The following is a 19,551-nucleotide window of genomic DNA, read 5'->3' as shown; positions in this document are numbered from 1 at the left end:
ACTTCAGCTCCAGTCCTGCGCGCATTTACTAGTCTGAACTTCTGAAAGAAGTCAGGTCATTTCTTTCCGGGGTCAGAGTGTACGACTCCAGAAAGAAATGATTTGACTAATTTCTGAAATCGGACTAGTGAATGCGCTCAGGGACTTAAGAAAGTAAAGTTCTAGCTGCAGCGCACACGCCGTTGTTTATCAAATGGCGCGGCGGAAACGATTGCATGTCAGTTTAGTCTGGATTTTCCAAGCTGTGTTTGGGGGACATGTTGCAGGACTTTTTTGTGGCTCGCTCCCCCACTCTTGCAATGCTGTATACTCCCCTGGGGTCAGGAGTGGCAGGGAGCGGTGTGTGGGGGTCATCTCCAAAGAATAAATGACACACCTGAAAGTTATTTGCATGGCCAGTCACTGACAGATTCCGACCTGCATTCCAGAACACCTAATTTTCCAGAAGCGCTCCTCTGAATTTGAAATGTGCAAGTCCCCAGTTTGAAACCAGATAAGAGTGCCCAATGGGTTAATGGACTGACTTCAGACCTCTCTGTATAACCTGCAGGCCACACATCCAGTTCTGGTGAGACTCCGATGCATGTTTGCTTGATAGGCTGGGAACTTTAGTCATCTCGCCTGGTCTCGAGAAGTTGCCCTGTTTGATTCGCAGCACAGAAAACTTATCAGCACTGACATTAAGCTTCACATATTTTCCTCATGTCAGTCGGGTGCAGAGAGACACGTTTGTATGCTGTGGGTTACCGAGGTAAGAGTGCACAAAACATAGGCACAATTGATAGTGGGCTTGCAGGCACTTGGAGGGGCACTAGGCGTTGGGTGACCATGCATGGCTCCACTTGTAACACACTTTTCAAAACTGTCCATCAGCCACCAAAATGCAACCTCCCCCCAAACAAAAGTTGAGAGTTGCTCAAACCCTGTATTTATACCTCAGGGGATTCAGGGCACTGTAGTTTGCATCTCATTTCCTTCACTGCTGTCAGGGGCGGACTGCCCTATCGGACGTTCTGCCACCGGCAGAATGCAATTCGGACTCGGGATGGCCTGGGGCCAGTTTTACAAGCCACCCTGGGGCCAGTTTGGAATATAACATTATTTTTGCGATTGAGTAACTTAAGTTACTTTAGGCAAGGTAATGTTACATATTGCTCTGAGTTACTCGCCGCCGCACAGCTGATGGAATGCAGAAGGCATCCATCAAAGAAGGTTAACACTTAGTAAGTGTTAACTTTGCTTTGATGAATGCACACAATAGCTGAGGCCGTGATGGGCAGTGTGTGTCCCCAGCCATCTGCCGGTGTGGTGCCAGGTTAAACACCAAATTGTAACAAATTGTCCTGGGGGTTGGGAGGGAGAGAGCTGAGAGCTCGCCTTCTGATATGGGCGGTTCCTGTCCTGTGTTGTGTGCATGTTTGTTTTGGGTTAGGGTGGTGCGCGGGGTGACCTGCCTAGTGTATAGTCCTCCTCGCTGTGAGCGTCGGGGCAGCGACCAGGCAACTGCCAGGGGCCTGCTGCTGCAATGTGGCTTGGGCTGGCTTGGCAGTCAATCACGTGAGCGGACCGCATGTGCATGGTGTATTGTGCTGCTGGGTCTGGGTGCGGTCGGTCACTCACCACGACAGCCCCCCGCACATTTGGTAAACAAGGAAGGAATTTTTGACATGGAGTAGCAGCCTGCAGGCCTCTGGCCCTCTGGCTATTGCAAAGCAAAGCACATGCAACTTGCAAGTGTAACAACAGCGACAAGGCCTCTATCCGGAGCTACAGCAGGCCAACAGAAGGCTCCGCCTAGCTCAACCCAGCTCTGCAACCCAGCCGAGGTGGACAGCAGAAGACATTATTTGTGCATGCACGTGGGCCGACGTGATCACAAATAGTAAGTAAAGATAAAAACATAAAATAAAGGGGCCAGTGCCCGGCCAGGTCATCTACCCTTTATAGCTTTTTTTACTCTGGAGGACTGGACTGGGCTTGTAGACCGTCTGCAAGCCCAGTACTCGAGGCCCATCCACTCCATGCAAAGACCCCTGCTGTTAAGCAACTTAAATTAACTAGTGATTGCCCTGAAGCTGCTGCCGTCTGAAACCTCTTTAAAATGAATAGAAAGGACCCGGCTACTTCTTGAAAAGGATAGATGTGCTGAAGGTCAAAAGGAGAAAGAAAGCAGAGCAGCCATCCATGCCATAGACCCGTTGAAGCATTGCTTCATTTAGAAGTCACTGTAGGCATGCCGCTAAGAGCACACCGTTTATTTTGCAGTTTTGCTTGCTTTGTACTTTTATTCTCTTGTTACTAGTATTCCTAGTGCTACCAGTAAATCTAAAAATATATGTATTTGTTAAAAATGAACCTTTATTAAGTTAACTGAATGAACAAGAAAATAATTCCCAGCACCAGATAGCAGAGTGTGTATAACTGAAATGACATACCCAGCGGGTAAACTGCCCAATGTACACATACTTCAATGGAACATGACATCATGAAAACATCCTTTTTGACAGAGTGAAATGTCCCAGTAACAATCTATATATCTTAAAGAAATATGTGCCCTAAGATCCCATTCCCTTATCTTTTACATTTCTAACAGTGAATACGCTAAAGTGTACGCATGGCAGAGTTCAATGATTTGTTTGATCTAACACAACTGTCTGTTCCATTCTGTATAGTTCAGGAAATCATGCTCCGAGTTTAGTTTCTTTTTCAAACAATTAAGTTCCATTGTGCGGCTGGCCCTGCCCATTTCTGTAACTCTCTCTCTGTAGGATCGTGCAGTACATGGAAGTGCGTGTAAACGGACTACATGCCTCCACACATTCTGCGTGTTTTATGTTCATTTAAATCGGCCGAGACGAGGTCCATGACTGCAGAGATGTTTTGGAGAGACTAACCCACCCTGTGCTGGTATCAATTTGCGACGCACATACACACTGCATATGCATACAAATATTTTTTTTATTTCTAAACTCCCCTTTTACCTGCAGTGATCTTCTTTATGGTTGGTGCAGGTCAGCAACACAGCACGCTCCACCTGATGACTGATATCTTGAAATATGCACCAAAAGTAGTTGCTTTATGTCACTAATCAAATTTTTTCAACATCGCTTTCATGGACAACGAGCAGATGAGGCATTCCAGCAATTATTAATCTGCTGATGCATCAGGTCCGGTTCTCTGGGGAGAGTACCTTGTGGTTAGCCTGGGGCAGGTAGACAGATTGGAGAATGGTGGTTCAATGTGTATGCTTCTGATGAAAAAATAAGTTGAATTAGTGCTTGGAAATGCAGGGCAAAAGATTAGATCTGTTCAGTTTTAGGTCTCTTGAAACGTGGCTCGTTCATTCAACGCCGAGCACACTCCACACAGTTTTGACCTAGCACAGCCAGTTTGATGCACCCTTCTTCCACCACGACTGCTGTAAGGGCCAGCCGTGTGCTGGAGGATCTGAGAGTTGATGGCAATGGGAACTTTGCAGGCATAGAGTCCCTGTCTATTGCCGCTCAGCATGTGAGTGCGCTTTACGTGGAAATGCCCCAGAAACTGCAGGCACATGCAGTTCACTGCAAATTTTGCTCAGTCCTGTGAACGAGACTGTAAATATGGAGCCAGAAAGTGCATTAATGTATTATCCTAATTATGTGCCTTTTTTAAGTGGACTCGCTTAACAGAGCAAAGCACAGAAGCATCATTGAGACACAAAGTTTACATATTTACTCTGCTGCTCTTATGATGCAGCTATCTGTGTGCCAGCAACAGAGCTTCACCAACCAAAAAGCACCTGTTTAACAGAAAAACCCTCTTCAAGGTTCATGAATTCCCACCTGAATTCCTTTATGCGCTACAGAGTGCCTTGACCAATGGATAGATGAATGGATGGATGGACGGCATAGGTTGGTGTATATAGTAATGGATCCATGGATGGATGGATGGGCAGGAGGAAGTTGGGCCAGCTGGAATTTTGTGACAATGAATCTCCATATCAGTGTTTATTGCACAACTTATTTTGTTGCATGTGTTAAATCACTGAAAGTACAGTGTGTTTATATAGATTTTTCAGGTTGCCATTATCTCACCTTCTGGGACGTATAGCTTACTATTCAGGATGTGAAAATTAAAGCCACAAAATATTCTTTTGGCTTAACATGTTGCTATACGGATTTACATGTTGTCATGTGGCTCGATTATGCCATTTCTGTTTTTTGTAAGTAAACTCTATAAGACATTATTACTGAAGGCCTTGAAATCCAAACTATTTGTACCCAGTCAAGCTTGGAAGGTATGTGATCAAATTTGAAGAGTGGCGCTTAGCGTTCAGCCAAAGTTTGTGATCCTCCTAGTCCATTCCACCCACCCCCCTCCAACAGCTGTTTGGCCATCCCACTCCCTCCTTTTTGGATGCAGCCAGAGTACCACTAGTTTCGTATTTCCACTTCCACCACTGCACACATCACAGTCCCCAGAATTGTACAGCACATGCATTAATCCACTCCTTTTCATGCATAGCCTGTTCTTGCAGGGGTGAGTTGTCGGATTGGCTTGGGGTCCTCAGTGGCACCAATGGAGAGTGGTAGATTGAGGCAGCGTGGGCCAGCCCAGGTACTCGCATTCACAACGTGGGGTGTATCTGTGATTCTTCTGTAATGCCGGGTGATGCCTGTGCGACACACAACCTAATTCAACAGATTCCTGCGGCAGGTGTGTTCACCCACTGGATTATCATACCGGTGCGTGGCCTCGAGCATAACGTGTTCTTGCAGGAGCTATGCCCTGCAAGTTCAGAGAGTTGTGGTATCGCCAGCGGTAACAGGTGGCCCCAACAAAGTGTGGGAGTTGTTGGCAGTGTGTGCCAGGTACTCAAGACCAGCTTACAGGATGTGAGCTGCCTCTGTAAGGCAGGTCACACCTGATACCATAACATGCCTCCACAGATTTCTGCAGCAGGTGTAGTCGCCCATTTGGTTATCTTACCGGTGCATGCAATGTTGTGAATTGACGTGATTCACGGATGCTGGTTTGAGGGCCCCTCTTTTTGAGGCGAAGGACTGGCCACTTTTCTTTTAGGTGCCCGGCCGTCTTTCTTGTCCCAGTCCGAGCCTGACTGCTATATGACAGCTTTTACGCACTCTCGTGGTCATGCAGGAAGCTGATCAGCAGGCAAACCTTCCCTCCAGCATCCCACCAGAAAATGGAGGCTGGCTCCATCCCTGGATCTATACCGCAAGGGATGCAGGCCATTCTAGTATACATCACATTTCCTTCACTGTTGACAACTTTCTGCGCCGTCTAGCGGTGAAATTCGATCAGCATGACTAACTCCCCTCACCCTCTCTGGTTGTAGACGACTTTATCTGCAAGGGAAATCACCTTCAGTAAAAATGTTTATGGGTGAAATGAGCTCAGCAGGTGTTCTACTTTTCAACATTGTTTTTTTTTTATCCGATTCTGTAGTATTGTGGCAAGTTTTAGATGCAGAATCATTAGCATATGCAGAACAAAATCGAATCTGAAAACTATTATTGGTAGTCTTAAGGAGAGTTTGAATGTAATGATAGCAGTGACAGCATGGAAGCCAATATACATAAATGCAATTGGCCTGGGTTTCTGGTATAAGCCGTGTTGAGGTATAGAACGACAGTGCCTTCTTAGCGCAGTAGGCAGCGCGTCAGTCTCATAATCTGAAGGTCGTGAGTTCGAGCCTCACAGAGGGCATTTACTTTTGACTATTCATTAGAATTAACTGCTTCGGGCCTTTTCAACCTTTACTTTTAAATATTATTCTCCTTCGGCTGTTGTGCAGATCCATGAAATCACTGCACATTCTCACTCCAATTCATCCATTCATAAATCAAGTCATCCATTAATAAATCACATTAATTGCAGTAACAGTGGCCTGGTTTTCGATTAATCTCAAAGGAACGCGGGATTACCAGCTCATGTCATTCAAAGTGCAGGAGAAAGATAGTTTGTGCTCGTGTGTAAAAAAGCATGTGATCCAGGCAACGTATGGTGCCGCACTCAAACCAATATATATGGATCCGGGGGAATCTCATCACGGATTACGTTGAAGGTTGACAGGAGATTTCAAAAAATGAATTCCCAAAATCACACAGGTCTGCCATTTTCTTGATATCCACTCCTGTCAATAAGAATGGTCCAGTGCCTTTGAAAGCCTACCGGTTAGTTATCAAGGCAACCTATAGATTCAAGAAAGCATCCCATTTTGGGTCCGAGAACAAGACAACTGCAGTTGCTTCATCTGAGCTGTACATTGAAACACAACACAAAAACCAAAGTCTAGCATCATCTACTCTCGGGGCATTATGTACTAATGTGCTTTAAATGGGCGGGTACTTGCCAGCCCAGAGTAGCGGCATGTCTTTTATCGGAAAGACTATGGTGTTCCTTACGAGTTTGCCGGTAAGCCGCCAACAGCAAACACAGCTTACTGCTTCCACCGCCCGATATCCCGATATTACCGGGATATTGCAGCTGGCGCAGTCACGGTAAGTGCCCATTGAGAACCACTGAATCACTGGCACCGCTGTTAACGGTGCCAGTGATACAGTGAATTCACTGCCGGCAGGGGCCTGAAAATGAGAAACAGTTCAAATGTTTTTGCCTTGAAAACAGGCAAAGACTTGGATAACTCTCTGCAACTTAATTTTGGGCTTTGAGCTACAAAATAACTAATGTCCCCTCATTACTATTCACTGACGATTACAAAGAGATGTTAAGTGTTCAAATACCACGGTGGTCGCTCTTTTCTGCCTGAGCGGGGTTGTTTACCTTGCTTGTCACACAGCCATCCTCAGATCACCGACGAGATATGAGAGAAGAGAGGCACTGCATTTTATTGCCGGCCCATACAAACCCAGAGATTTCTTGCTCTTCCCCAGGTACTCGGAGAAGAGCATGAAAACCCAGAGACCCTGGGACAATCCCCAAGGTTTGATAGGTCTCGGTGGGGCACATAACACGCCAAATGGGATTGTGGATGCTTGGGAGTTCGGAAGGGCAAGGACAGTGTCCTGTGAAACCATTTTGTGAAGTTGTCCACCCTAACAACGAGGGTTTTGCCATTCGACCAACAGCACACGGCAAATAGGTGCCCATGTCCCACCTCGTTTTGGGCTGCTGCATCAGATGCAGCCTGGAGCGGTGAGGGACATGGACACCAGACAGTGTTGCATGCTCTGACTTCAGCTCCAGTCCTGCGCGCATTTACTAGTCTGAACTTCTGAAAGAAGTCAGGTCATTTCTTTCCGGGGTCAGAGTGTACGACTCCAGAAAGAAATGATTTGACTAATTTCTGAAATCGGACTAGTGAATGCGCTCAGGGACTTAAGAAAGTAAAGTTCTAGCTGCAGCGCACACGCCGTTGTTTATCAAATGGCGCGGCGGAAACGATTGCATGTCAGTTTAGTCTGGATTTTCCAAGCTGTGTTTGGGGGACATGTTGCAGGACTTTTTTGTGGCTCGCTCCCCCACTCTTGCAATGCTGTATACTCCCCTGGGGTCAGGAGTGGCAGGGAGCGGTGTGTGGGGGTCATCTCCAAAGAATAAATGACACACCTGAAAGTTATTTGCATGGCCAGTCACTGACAGATTCCGACCTGCATTCCAGAACACCTAATTTTCCAGAAGCGCTCCTCTGAATTTGAAATGTGCAAGTCCCCAGTTTGAAACCAGATAAGAGTGCCCAATGGGTTAATGGACTGACTTCAGACCTCTCTGTATAACCTGCAGGCCACACATCCAGTTCTGGTGAGACTCCGATGCATGTTTGCTTGATAGGCTGGGAACTTTAGTCATCTCGCCTGGTCTCGAGAAGTTGCCCTGTTTGATTCGCAGCACAGAAAACTTATCAGCACTGACATTAAGCTTCACATATTTTCCTCATGTCAGTCGGGTGCAGAGAGACACGTTTGTATGCTGTGGGTTACCGAGGTAAGAGTGCACAAAACATAGGCACAATTGATAGTGGGCTTGCAGGCACTTGGAGGGACACTAGGCGTTGGGTGACCATGCATGGCTCCACTTGTAACACACTTTTCAAAACTGTCCATCAGCCACCAAAATGCAACCTCCCCCCAAACAAAAGTTGAGAGTTGCTCAAACCCTGTATTTATACCTCAGGGGATTCAGGGCACTGTAGTTTGCATCTCATTTCCTTCACTGCTGTCAGGGGCGGACTGCCCTATCGGACGTTCTGCCACCGGCAGAATGCAATTCGGACTCGGGATGGCCTGGGGCCAGTTTTACAAGCCACCCTGGGGCCAGTTTGGAATATAACATTATTTTTGCGATTGAGTAACTTAAGTTACTTTAGGCAAGGTAATGTTACATATTGCTCTGAGTTACTCGCCGCCGCACAGCTGATGGAATGCAGAAGGCATCCATCAAAGAAGGTTAACACTTAGTAAGTGTTAACTTTGCTTTGATGAATGCACACAATAGCTGAGGCCGTGATGGGCAGTGTGTGTCGCCAGCCATCTGCCGGTGTGGTGCCAGGTTAAACACCAAATTGTAACAAATTGTCCTGGGGGTTGGGAGGGAGAGAGCTGAGAGCTCGCCTTCTGATATGGGCGGTTCCTGTCCTGTGTTGTGTGCATGTTTGTTTTGGGTTAGGGTGGTGCGCGGGGTGACCTGCCTAGTGTATAGTCCTCCTCGCTGTGAGCGTCGGGGCAGCGACCAGGCAACTGCCAGGGGCCTGCTGCTGCAATGTGGCTTGGGCTGGCTTGGCAGTCAATCACGTGAGCGGACCGCATGTGCATGGTGTATTGTGCTGCTGGGTCTGGGTGCGGTCGGTCACTCACCACGACAGCCCCCCGCACATTTGGTAAACAAGGAAGGAATTTTTGACATGGAGTAGCAGCCTGCAGGCCTCTGGCCCTCTGGCTATTGCAAAGCAAAGCACATGCAACTTGCAAGTGTAACAACAGCGACAAGGCCTCTATCCGGAGCTACAGCAGGCCAACAGAAGGCTCCGCCTAGCTCAACCCAGCTCTGCAACCCAGCCGAGGTGGACAGCAGAAGACATTATTTGTGCATGCACGTGGGCCGACGTGATCACAAATAGTAAGTAAAGATAAAAACATAAAATAAAGGGGCCAGTGCCCGGCCAGGTCATCTACCCTTTATAGCTTTTTTTACTCTGGAGGACTGGACTGGGCTTGTAGACCGTCTGCAAGCCCAGTACTCGAGGCCCATCCACTCCATGCAAAGACCCCTGCTGTTAAGCAACTTAAATTAACTAGTGATTGCCCTGAAGCTGCTGCCGTCTGAAACCTCTTTAAAATGAATAGAAAGGACCCGGCTACTTCTTGAAAAGGATAGATGTGCTGAAGGTCAAAAGGAGAAAGAAAGCAGAGCAGCCATCCATGCCATAGACCCGTTGAAGCATTGCTTCATTTAGAAGTCACTGTAGGCATGCCGCTAAGAGCACACCGTTTATTTTGCAGTTTTGCTTGCTTTGTACTTTTATTCTCTTGTTACTAGTATTCCTAGTGCTACCAGTAAATCTAAAAATATATGTATTTGTTAAAAATGAACCTTTATTAAGTTAACTGAATGAACAAGAAAATAATTCCCAGCACCAGATAGCAGAGTGTGTATAACTGAAATGACATACCCAGCGGGTAAACTGCCCAATGTACACATACTTCAATGGAACATGACATCATGAAAACATCCTTTTTGACAGAGTGAAATGTCCCAGTAACAATCTATATATCTTAAAGAAATATGTGCCCTAAGATCCCATTCCCTTATCTTTTACATTTCTAACAGTGAATACGCTAAAGTGTACGCATGGCAGAGTTCAATGATTTGTTTGATCTAACACAACTGTCTGTTCCATTCTGTATAGTTCAGGAAATCATGCTCCGAGTTTAGTTTCTTTTTCAAACAATTAAGTTCCATTGTGCGGCTGGCCCTGCCCATTTCTGTAACTCTCTCTCTGTAGGATCGTGCAGTACATGGAAGTGCGTGTAAACGGACTACATGCCTCCACACATTCTGCGTGTTTTATGTTCATTTAAATCGGCCGAGACGAGGTCCATGACTGCAGAGATGTTTTGGAGAGACTAACCCACCCTGTGCTGGTATCAATTTGCGACGCACATACACACTGCATATGCATACAAATATTTTTTTTATTTCTAAACTCCCCTTTTACCTGCAGTGATCTTCTTTATGGTTGGTGCAGGTCAGCAACACAGCACGCTCCACCTGATGACTGATATCTTGAAATATGCACCAAAAGTAGTTGCTTTATGTCACTAATCAAATTTTTTCAACATCGCTTTCATGGACAACGAGCAGATGAGGCATTCCAGCAATTATTAATCTGCTGATGCATCAGGTCCGGTTCTCTGGGGAGAGTACCTTGTGGTTAGCCTGGGGCAGGTAGACAGATTGGAGAATGGTGGTTCAATGTGTATGCTTCTGATGAAAAAATAAGTTGAATTAGTGCTTGGAAATGCAGGGCAAAAGATTAGATCTGTTCAGTTTTAGGTCTCTTGAAACGTGGCTCGTTCATTCAACGCCGAGCACACTCCACACAGTTTTGACCTAGCACAGCCAGTTTGATGCACCCTTCTTCCACCACTACTGCTGTAAGGGCCAGCCGTGTGCTGGAGGATCTGAGAGTTGATGGCAATGGGAACTTTGCAGGCATAGAGTCCCTGTCTATTGCCGCTCAGCATGTGAGTGCGCTTTACGTGGAAATGCCCCAGAAACTGCAGGCACATGCAGTTCACTGCAAATTTTGCTCAGTCCTGTGAACGAGACTGTAAATATGGAGCCAGAAAGTGCATTAATGTATTATCCTAATTATGTGCCTTTTTTAAGTGGACTCGCTTAACAGAGCAAAGCACAGAAGCATCATTGAGACACAAAGTTTACATATTTACTCTGCTGCTCTTATGATGCAGCTATCTGTGTGCCAGCAACAGAGCTTCACCAACCAAAAAGCACCTGTTTAAAAGAAAAACCCTCTTCAAGGTTCATGAATTCCCACCTGAATTCCTTTATGCGCTACAGAGTGCCTTGACCAATGGATAGATGAATGGATGGATGGACGGCATAGGTTGGTGTATATAGTAATGGATCCATGGATGGATGGATGGGCAGGAGGAAGTTGGGCCAGCTGGAATTTTGTGACAATGAATCTCCATATCAGTGTTTATTGCACAACTTATTTTGTTGCATGTGTTAAATCACTGAAAGTACAGTGTGTTTATATAGATTTTTCAGGTTGCCATTATCTCACCTTCTGGGACGTATAGCTTACTATTCAGGATGTGAAAATTAAAGCCACAAAATATTCTTTTGGCTTAACATGTTGCTATACGGATTTACATGTTGTCATGTGGCTCGATTATGCCATTTCTGTTTTTTGTAAGTAAACTCTATAAGACATTATTACTGAAGGCCTTGAAATCCAAACTATTTGTACCCAGTCAAGCTTGGAAGGTATGTGATCAAATTTGAAGAGTGGCGCTTAGCGTTCAGCCAAAGTTTGTGATCCTCCTAGTCCATTCCACCCACCCCCCTCCAACAGCTGTTTGGCCATCCCACTCCCTCCTTTTTGGATGCAGCCAGAGTACCACTAGTTTCGTATTTCCACTTCCACCACTGCACACATCACAGTCCCCAGAATTGTACAGCACATGCATTAATCCACTCCTTTTCATGCATAGCCTGTTCTTGCAGGGGTGAGTTGTCGGATTGGCTTGGGGTCCGCGGTGGCACCAATGGAGAGTGGTAGATTGAGGCAGCGTGGGCCAGCCCAGGTACTCGCATTCACAACGTGGGGTGTATCTGTGATTCTTCTGTAATGCCGGGTGATGCCTGTGCGACACACAACCTAATTCAACAGATTCCTGCGGCAGGTGTGTTCACCCACTGGATTATCATACCGGTGCGTGGCCTCGAGCATAACGTGTTCTTGCAGGAGCTATGCCCTGCAAGTTCAGAGAGTTGTGGTATCGCCAGCGGTAACAGGTGGCCCCAACAAAGTGTGGGAGTTGTTGGCAGTGTGTGCCAGGTACTCAAGACCAGCTTACAGGATGTGAGCTGCCTCTGTAAGGCAGGTCACACCTGATACCATAACATGCCTCCACAGATTTCTGCAGCAGGTGTAGTCGCCCATTTGGTTATCTTACCGGTGCATGCAATGTTGTGAATTGACGTGATTCACGGATGCTGGTTTGAGGGCCCCTCTTTTTGAGGCGAAGGACTGGCCACTTTTCTTTTAGGTGCCCGGCCGTCTTTCTTGTCCCAGTCCGAGCCTGACTGCTATATGACAGCTTTTACGCACTCTCGTGGTCATGCAGGAAGCTGATCAGCAGGCAAACCTTCCCTCCAGCATCCCACCAGAAAATGGAGGCTGGCTCCATCCCTGGATCTATACCGCAAGGGATGCAGGCCATTCTAGTATACATCACATTTCCTTCACTGTTGACAACTTTCTGCGCCGTCTAGCGGTGAAATTCGATCAGCATGACTAACTCCCCTCACCCTCTCTGGTTGTAGACGACTTTTTCTGCAAGGGAAATCACCTTCAGTAAAAATGTTTATGGGTGAAATGAGCTCAGCAGGTGTTCTACTTTTCAACATTGTTTTTTTTTATCCGATTCTGTAGTATTGTGGCAAGTTTTAGATGCAGAATCATTAGCATATGCAGAACAAAATCGAATCTGAAAACTATTATTGGTAGTCTTAAGGAGAGTTTGAATGTAATGATAGCAGTGACAGCATGGAAGCCAATATACATAAATGCAATTGGCCTGGGTTTCTGGTATAGGCCGTGTTGAGGTACGGAACGACAGTGCCTTCTTAGCGCAGTAGGCAGCGCGTCAGTCTCATAATCTGAAGGTCGTGAGTTCGAGCCTCACAGAGGGCATTTACTTTTGACTATTCATTAGAATTAACTGCTTCGGGCCTTTTCAACCTTTACTTTTAAATATTATTCTCCTTCGGCTGTTGTGCAGATCCATGAAATCACTGCACATTCTCACTCCAATTCATCCATTCATAAATCAAGTCATCCATTAATAAATCATATTAATTGCAGTAACAGTGGCCTGGTTTTCGATTAATCTCAAAGGAACGCGGGATTACCAGCTCATGTCATTCAAAGTGCAGGAGAAAGATAGTTTGTGCTCGTGTGTAAAAAAGCATGTGATCCAGGCAACGTATGGTGCCGCACTCAAACCAATATATATGGATCCGGGGGAATCTCATCACGGATTACGTTGAAGGTTGACAGGAGATTTCAAAAAATGAATTCCCAAAATCACACAGGTCTGCCATTTTCTTGATATCCACTCCTGTCAATAAGAATGGTCCAGTGCCTTTGAAAGCCTACCGGTTAGTTATCAAGGCAACCTATAGATTCAAGAAAGCATCCCATTTTGGGTCCGAGAACAAGACAACTGCAGTTGCTTCATCTGAGCTGTACATTGAAACACAACACAAAAACCAAAGTCTAGCATCATCTACTCTCGGGGCATTATGTACTAATGTGCTTTAAATGGGCGGGTACTTGCCAGCCCAGAGTAGCGGCATGTCTTTTATCGGAAAGACTATGGTGTTCCTTACGAGTTTGCCGGTAAGCCGCCAACAGCAAACACAGCTTACTGCTTCCACCGCCCGATATCCCGATATTACCGGGATATTGCAGCTGGCGCAGTCACGGTAAGTGCCCATTGAGAACCACTGAATCACTGGCACCGCTGTTAACGGTGCCAGTGATACAGTGAATTCACTGCCGGCAGGTGCCTGAAAATGAGAAACAGTTCAAATGTTTTTGCCTTGAAAACAGGCAAAGACTTGGATAACTCTCTGCAACTTAATTTTGGGCTTTGAGCTACAAAATAACTAATGTCCCCTCATTACTATTCACTGACGATTACAAAGAGATGTTAAGTGTTCAAATACCACGGTGGTCGCTCTTTTCTGCCTGAGCGGGGTTGTTTACCTTGCTTGTCACACAGCCATCCTCAGATCACCGACGAGATATGAGAGAAGAGAGGCACTGCATTTTATTGCCGGCCCATACAAACCCAGAGATTTCTTGCTCTTCCCCAGGTACTCGGAGAAGAGCATGAAAACCCAGAGACCCTGGGACAATCCCCAAGGTTTGATAGGTCTCGGTGGGGCACATAACACGCCAAATGGGATTGTGGATGCTTGGGAGTTCGGAAGGGCAAGGACAGTGTCCTGTGAAACCATTTTGTGAAGTTGTCCACCCTAACAACGAGGGTTTTGCCATTCGACCAACAGCACACGGCAAATAGGTGCCCATGTCCCACCTCGTTTTGGGCTGCTGCATCAGATGCAGCCTGGAGCGGTGAGGGACATGGACACCAGACAGTGTTGCATGCTCTGACTTCAGCTCCAGTCCTGCGCGCATTTACTAGTCTGAACTTCTGAAAGAAGTCAGGTCATTTCTTTCCGGGGTCAGAGTGTACGACTCCAGAAAGAAATGATTTGACTAATTTCTGAAATCGGACTAGTGAATGCGCTCAGGGACTTAAGAAAGTAAAGTTCTAGCTGCAGCGCACACGCCGTTGTTTATCAAATGGCGCGGCGGAAACGATTGCATGTCAGTTTAGTCTGGATTTTCCAAGCTGTGTTTGGGGGACATGTTGCAGGACTTTTTTGTGGCTCGCTCCCCCACTCTTGCAATGCTGTATACTCCCCTGGGGTCAGGAGTGGCAGGGAGCGGTGTGTGGGGGTCATCTCCAAAGAATAAATGACACACCTGAAAGTTATTTGCATGGCCAGTCACTGACAGATTCCGACCTGCATTCCAGAACACCTAATTTTCCAGAAGCGCTCCTCTGAATTTGAAATGTGCAAGTCCCCAGTTTGAAACCAGATAAGAGTGCCCAATGGGTTAATGGACTGACTTCAGACCTCTCTGTATAACCTGCAGGCCACACATCCAGTTCTGGTGAGACTCCGATGCATGTTTGCTTGATAGGCTGGGAACTTTAGTCATCTCGCCTGGTCTCGAGAAGTTGCCCTGTTTGATTCGCAGCACAGAAAACTTATCAGCACTGACATTAAGCTTCACATATTTTCCTCATGTCAGTCGGGTGCAGAGAGACACGTTTGTATGCTGTGGGTTACCGAGGTAAGAGTGCACAAAACATAGGCACAATTGATAGTGGGCTTGCAGGCACTTGGAGGGGCACTAGGCGTTGGGTGACCATGCATGGCTCCACTTGTAACACACTTTTCAAAACTGTCCATCAGCCACCAAAATGCAACCTCCCCCCAAACAAAAGTTGAGAGTTGCTCAAACCCTGTATTTATACCTCAGGGGATTCAGGGCACTGTAGTTTGCATCTCATTTCCTTCACTGCTGTCAGGGGCGGACTGCCCTATCGGACGTTCTGCCACCGGCAGAATGCAATTCGGACTCGGGATGGCCTGGGGCCAGTTTTACAAGCCACCCTGGGGCCAGTTTGGAATATAACATTATTTTTGCGATTGAGTAACTTAAGTTACTTTAGGCAAGGTAATGTTACATATTGCTCTGAGTTACTCGCCGCCGCACAGCTGATGGAATGCAGAAGGCATCCATCAAAGAAGGTTAACACTTAGTAAGTGTTAACTTTGCTTTGATGAATGCACACAATAGCTGAGGCCGTGATGGGCAGTGTGTGTCCCCAGCCATCTGCCGGTGTGGTGCCAGGTTAAACACCAAATTGTAACAAATTGTCCTGGGGGTTGGGAGGGAGAGAGCTGAGAGCTCGCCTTCTGATATGGGCGGTTCCTGTCCTGTGTTGTGTGCATGTTTGTTTTGGGTTAGGGTGGTGCGCGGGGTGACCTGCCTAGTGTATAGTCCTCCTCGCTGTGAGCGTCGGGGCAGCGACCAGGCAACTGCCAGGGGCCTGCTGCTGCAATGTGGCTTGGGCTGGCTTGGCAGTCAATCACGTGAGCGGACCGCATGTGCATGGTGTATTGTGCTGCTGGGTCTGGGTGCGGTCGGTCACTCACCACGACAGCCCCCCGCACATTTGGTAAACAAGGAAGGAATTTTTGACATGGAGTAGCAGCCTGCAGGCCTCTGGCCCTCTGGCTATTGCAAAGCAAAGCACATGCAACTTGCAAGTGTAACAACAGCGTCAAGGCCTCTATCCGGAGCTACAGCAGGCCAACAGAAGGCTCCGCCTAGCTCAACCCAGCTCTGCAACCCAGCCGAGGTGGACAGCAGAAGACATTATTTGTGCATGCACGTGGGCCGACGTGATCACAAATAGTAAGTAAAGATAAAAACATAAAATAAAGGGGCCAGTGCCCGGCCAGGTCATCTACCCTTTATAGCTTTTTTTACTCTGGAGGACTGGACTGGGCTTGTAGACCGTCTGCAAGCCCAGTACTCGAGGCCCATCCACTCCATGCAAAGACCCCTGCTGTTAAGCAACTTAAATTAACTAGTGATTGCCCTGAAGCTGCTGCCGTCTGAAACCTCTTTAAAATGAATAGAAAGGACCCGGCTACTTCTTGAAAAGGATAGATGTGCTGAAGGTCAAAAGGAGAAAGAAAGCAGAGCAGCCATCCATGCCATAGACCCGTTGAAGCATTGCTTCATTTAGAAGTCACTGTAGGCATGCCGCTAAGAGCACACCGTTTATTTTGCAGTTTTGCTTGCTTTGTACTTTTATTCTTTTGTTACTAGTATTCCTAGTGCTACCAGTAAATCTAAAAATATATGTATTTGTTAAAAATGAACCTTTATTAAGTTAACTGAATGAACAAGAAAATAATTCCCAGCACCAGATAGCAGAGTGTGTATAACTGAAATGACATACCCAGCGGGTAAACTGCCCAATGTACACATACTTCAATGGAACATGACATCATGAAAACATCCTTTTTGACAGAGTGAAATGTCCCAGTAACAATCTATATATCTTAAAGAAATATGTGCCCTAAGATCCCATTCCCTTATCTTTTACATTTCTAACAGTGAATACGCTAAAGTGTACGCATGGCAGAGTTCAATGATTTGTTTGATCTAACACAACTGTCTGTTCCATTCTGTATAGTTCAGGAAATCATGCTCCGAGTTTAGTTTCTTTTTCAAACAATTAAGTTCCATTGTGCGGCTGGCCCTGCCCATTTCTGTAACTCTCTCTCTGTAGGATCGTGCAGTACATGGAAGTGCGTGTAAACGGACTACATGCCTCCACACATTCTGCGTGTTTTATGTTCATTTAAATCGGCCGAGACGAGGTCCATGACTGCAGAGATGTTTTGGAGAGACTAACCCACCCTGTGCTGGTATCAATTTGCGACGCACATACACACTGCATATGCATACAAATATTTTTTTTATTTCTAAACTCCCCTTTTACCTGCAGTGATCTTCTTTATGGTTGGTGCAGGTCAGCAACACAGCACGCTCCACCTGATGACTGATATCTTGAAATATGCACCAAAAGTAGTTGCTTTATGTCACTAATCAAATTTTTTCAACATCGCTTTCATGGACAACGAGCAGATGAGGCATTCCAGCAATTATTAATCTGCTGATGCATCAGGTCCGGTTCTCTGGGGAGAGTACCTTGTGGTTAGCCTGGGGCAGGTAGACAGATTGGAGAATGGTGGTTCAATGTGTATGCTTCTGATGAAAAAATAAGTTGAATTAGTGCTTGGAAATGCAGGGCAAAAGATTAGATCTGTTCAGTTTTAGGTCTCTTGAAACGTGGCTCGTTCATTCAACGCCGAGCACACTCCACACAGTTTTGACCTAGCACAGCCAGTTTGATGCACCCTTCTTCCACCACTACTGCTGTAAGGGCCAGCCGTGTGCTGGAGGATCTGAGAGTTGATGGCAATGGGAACTTTGCAGGCATAGAGTCCCTGTCTATTGCCGCTCAGCATGTGAGTGCGCTTTACGTGGAAATGCCCCAGAAACTGCAGGCACATGCAGTTCACTGCAAATTTTGCTCAGTCCTGTGAACGAGACTGTAAATATGGAGCCAGAAAGTGCATTAATGTATTATCCTAATTATGTGCCTTTTTTAAGTGGACTCGCTTAACAGAGCAAAGCACAGAAGCATCATTGAGACACAAAGTTTACATATTTACTCTGCTGCTCTTATGATGCAGCTATCTGTGTGCCAGCAACAGAGCTTCACCAACCAAAAAGCACCTGTTTAAAAGAAAAACCCTCTTCAAGGTTCATGAATTCCCACCTGAATTCCTTTATGCGCTACAGAGTGCCTTGACCAATGGATAGATGAATGGATGGATGGACGGCATAGGTTGGTGTATATAGTAATGGATCCATGGATGGATGGATGGGCAGGAGGAAGTTGGGCCAGCTGGAATTTTGTGACAATGAATCTCCATATCAGTGTTTATTGCACAACTTATTTTGTTGCATGTGTTAAATCACTGAAAGTACAGTGTGTTTATATAGATTTTTCAGGTTGCCATTATCTCACCTTCTGGGACGTATAGCTTACTATTCAGGATGTGAAAATTAAAGCCACAAAATATTCTTTTGGCTTAACATGTTGCTATACGGATTTACATGTTGTCATGTGGCTCGATTATGCCATTTCTGTTTTTTGTAAGTAAACTCTATAAGACATTATTACTGAAGGCCTTGAAATCCAAACTATTTGTACCCAGTCAAGCTTGGAAGGTATGTGATCAAATTTGAAGAGTGGCGCTTAGCGTTCAGCCAAAGTTTGTGATCCTCCTAGTCCATTCCACCCACCCCCCTCCAACAGCTGTTTGGCCATCCCACTCCCTCCTTTTTGGATGCAGCCAGAGTACCACTAGTTTCGTATTTCCACTTCCACCACTGCACACATCACAGTCCCCAGAATTGTACAGCACATGCATTAATCCACTCCTTTTCATGCATAGCCTGTTCTTGCAGGGGTGAGTTGTCGGATTGGCTTGGGGTCCGCAGTGGCACCAATGGAGAGTGGTAGATTGAGGCAGCGTGGGCCAGCCCAGGTACTCGCATTCACAACGTGGGGTGTATCTGTGATTCTTCTGTAATGCCGGGTGATGCCTGTGCGACACACAACCTAATTCAACAGATTCCTGCGGCAGGTGTGTTCACCCACTGGATTATCATACCGGTGCGTGGCCTCGAGCATAACGTGTTCTTGCAGGAGCTATGCCCTGCAAGTTCAGAGAGTTGTGGTATCGCCAGCGGTAACAGGTGGCCCCAACAAAGTGTGGGAGTTGTTGGCAGTGTGTGCCAGGTACTCAAGACCAGCTTACAGGATGTGAGCTGCCTCTGTAAGGCAGGTCACACCTGATACCATAACATGCCTCCACAGATTTCTGCAGCAGGTGTAGTCGCCCATTTGGTTATCTTACCGGTGCATGCAATGTTGTGAATTGACGTGATTCACGGATGCTGGTTTGAGGGCCCCTCTTTTTGAGGCGAAGGACTGGCCACTTTTCTTTTAGGTGCCCGGCCGTCTTTCTTGTCCCAGTCCGAGCCTGACTGCTATATGACAGCTTTTACGCACTCTCGTGGTCATGCAGGAAGCTGATCAG

At 46.4% G+C, this 19,551-nt stretch overlaps 2 non-coding genes across 2 annotated transcripts; both read left to right on the top strand.

Annotated features, from left to right (window-relative positions):
* The first annotated feature begins 5,639 nt into the window (after nucleotides 1-5,639).
* On the top strand, nucleotides 5,640-5,712 carry TRNAM-CAU (transfer RNA methionine (anticodon CAU)). Its single transcript has one exon. It is a non-coding gene; the product is annotated as a tRNA-Met (tRNA).
* A 7,125-nt stretch (nucleotides 5,713-12,837) lies between these two features.
* TRNAM-CAU (transfer RNA methionine (anticodon CAU)) lies at nucleotides 12,838-12,910 on the top strand. Its single transcript has one exon. It is a non-coding gene; the product is annotated as a tRNA-Met (tRNA).
* Nucleotides 12,911-19,551: the final 6,641 nt, after the last annotated feature.

This window comes from Ambystoma mexicanum, assembly GCF_040938575.1.
Source record: "Ambystoma mexicanum isolate Mex_15411 chromosome 12 unlocalized genomic scaffold, UKY_AmexF1_1 Mex_chr12_unloc.2, whole genome shotgun sequence".
NCBI lineage: Eukaryota > Metazoa > Chordata > Amphibia > Caudata > Ambystomatidae > Ambystoma > Ambystoma mexicanum.
The sequence above is the reverse complement of the archived record's forward strand: the minus strand, read 5'-3'. Positions and strand labels throughout refer to the sequence as shown.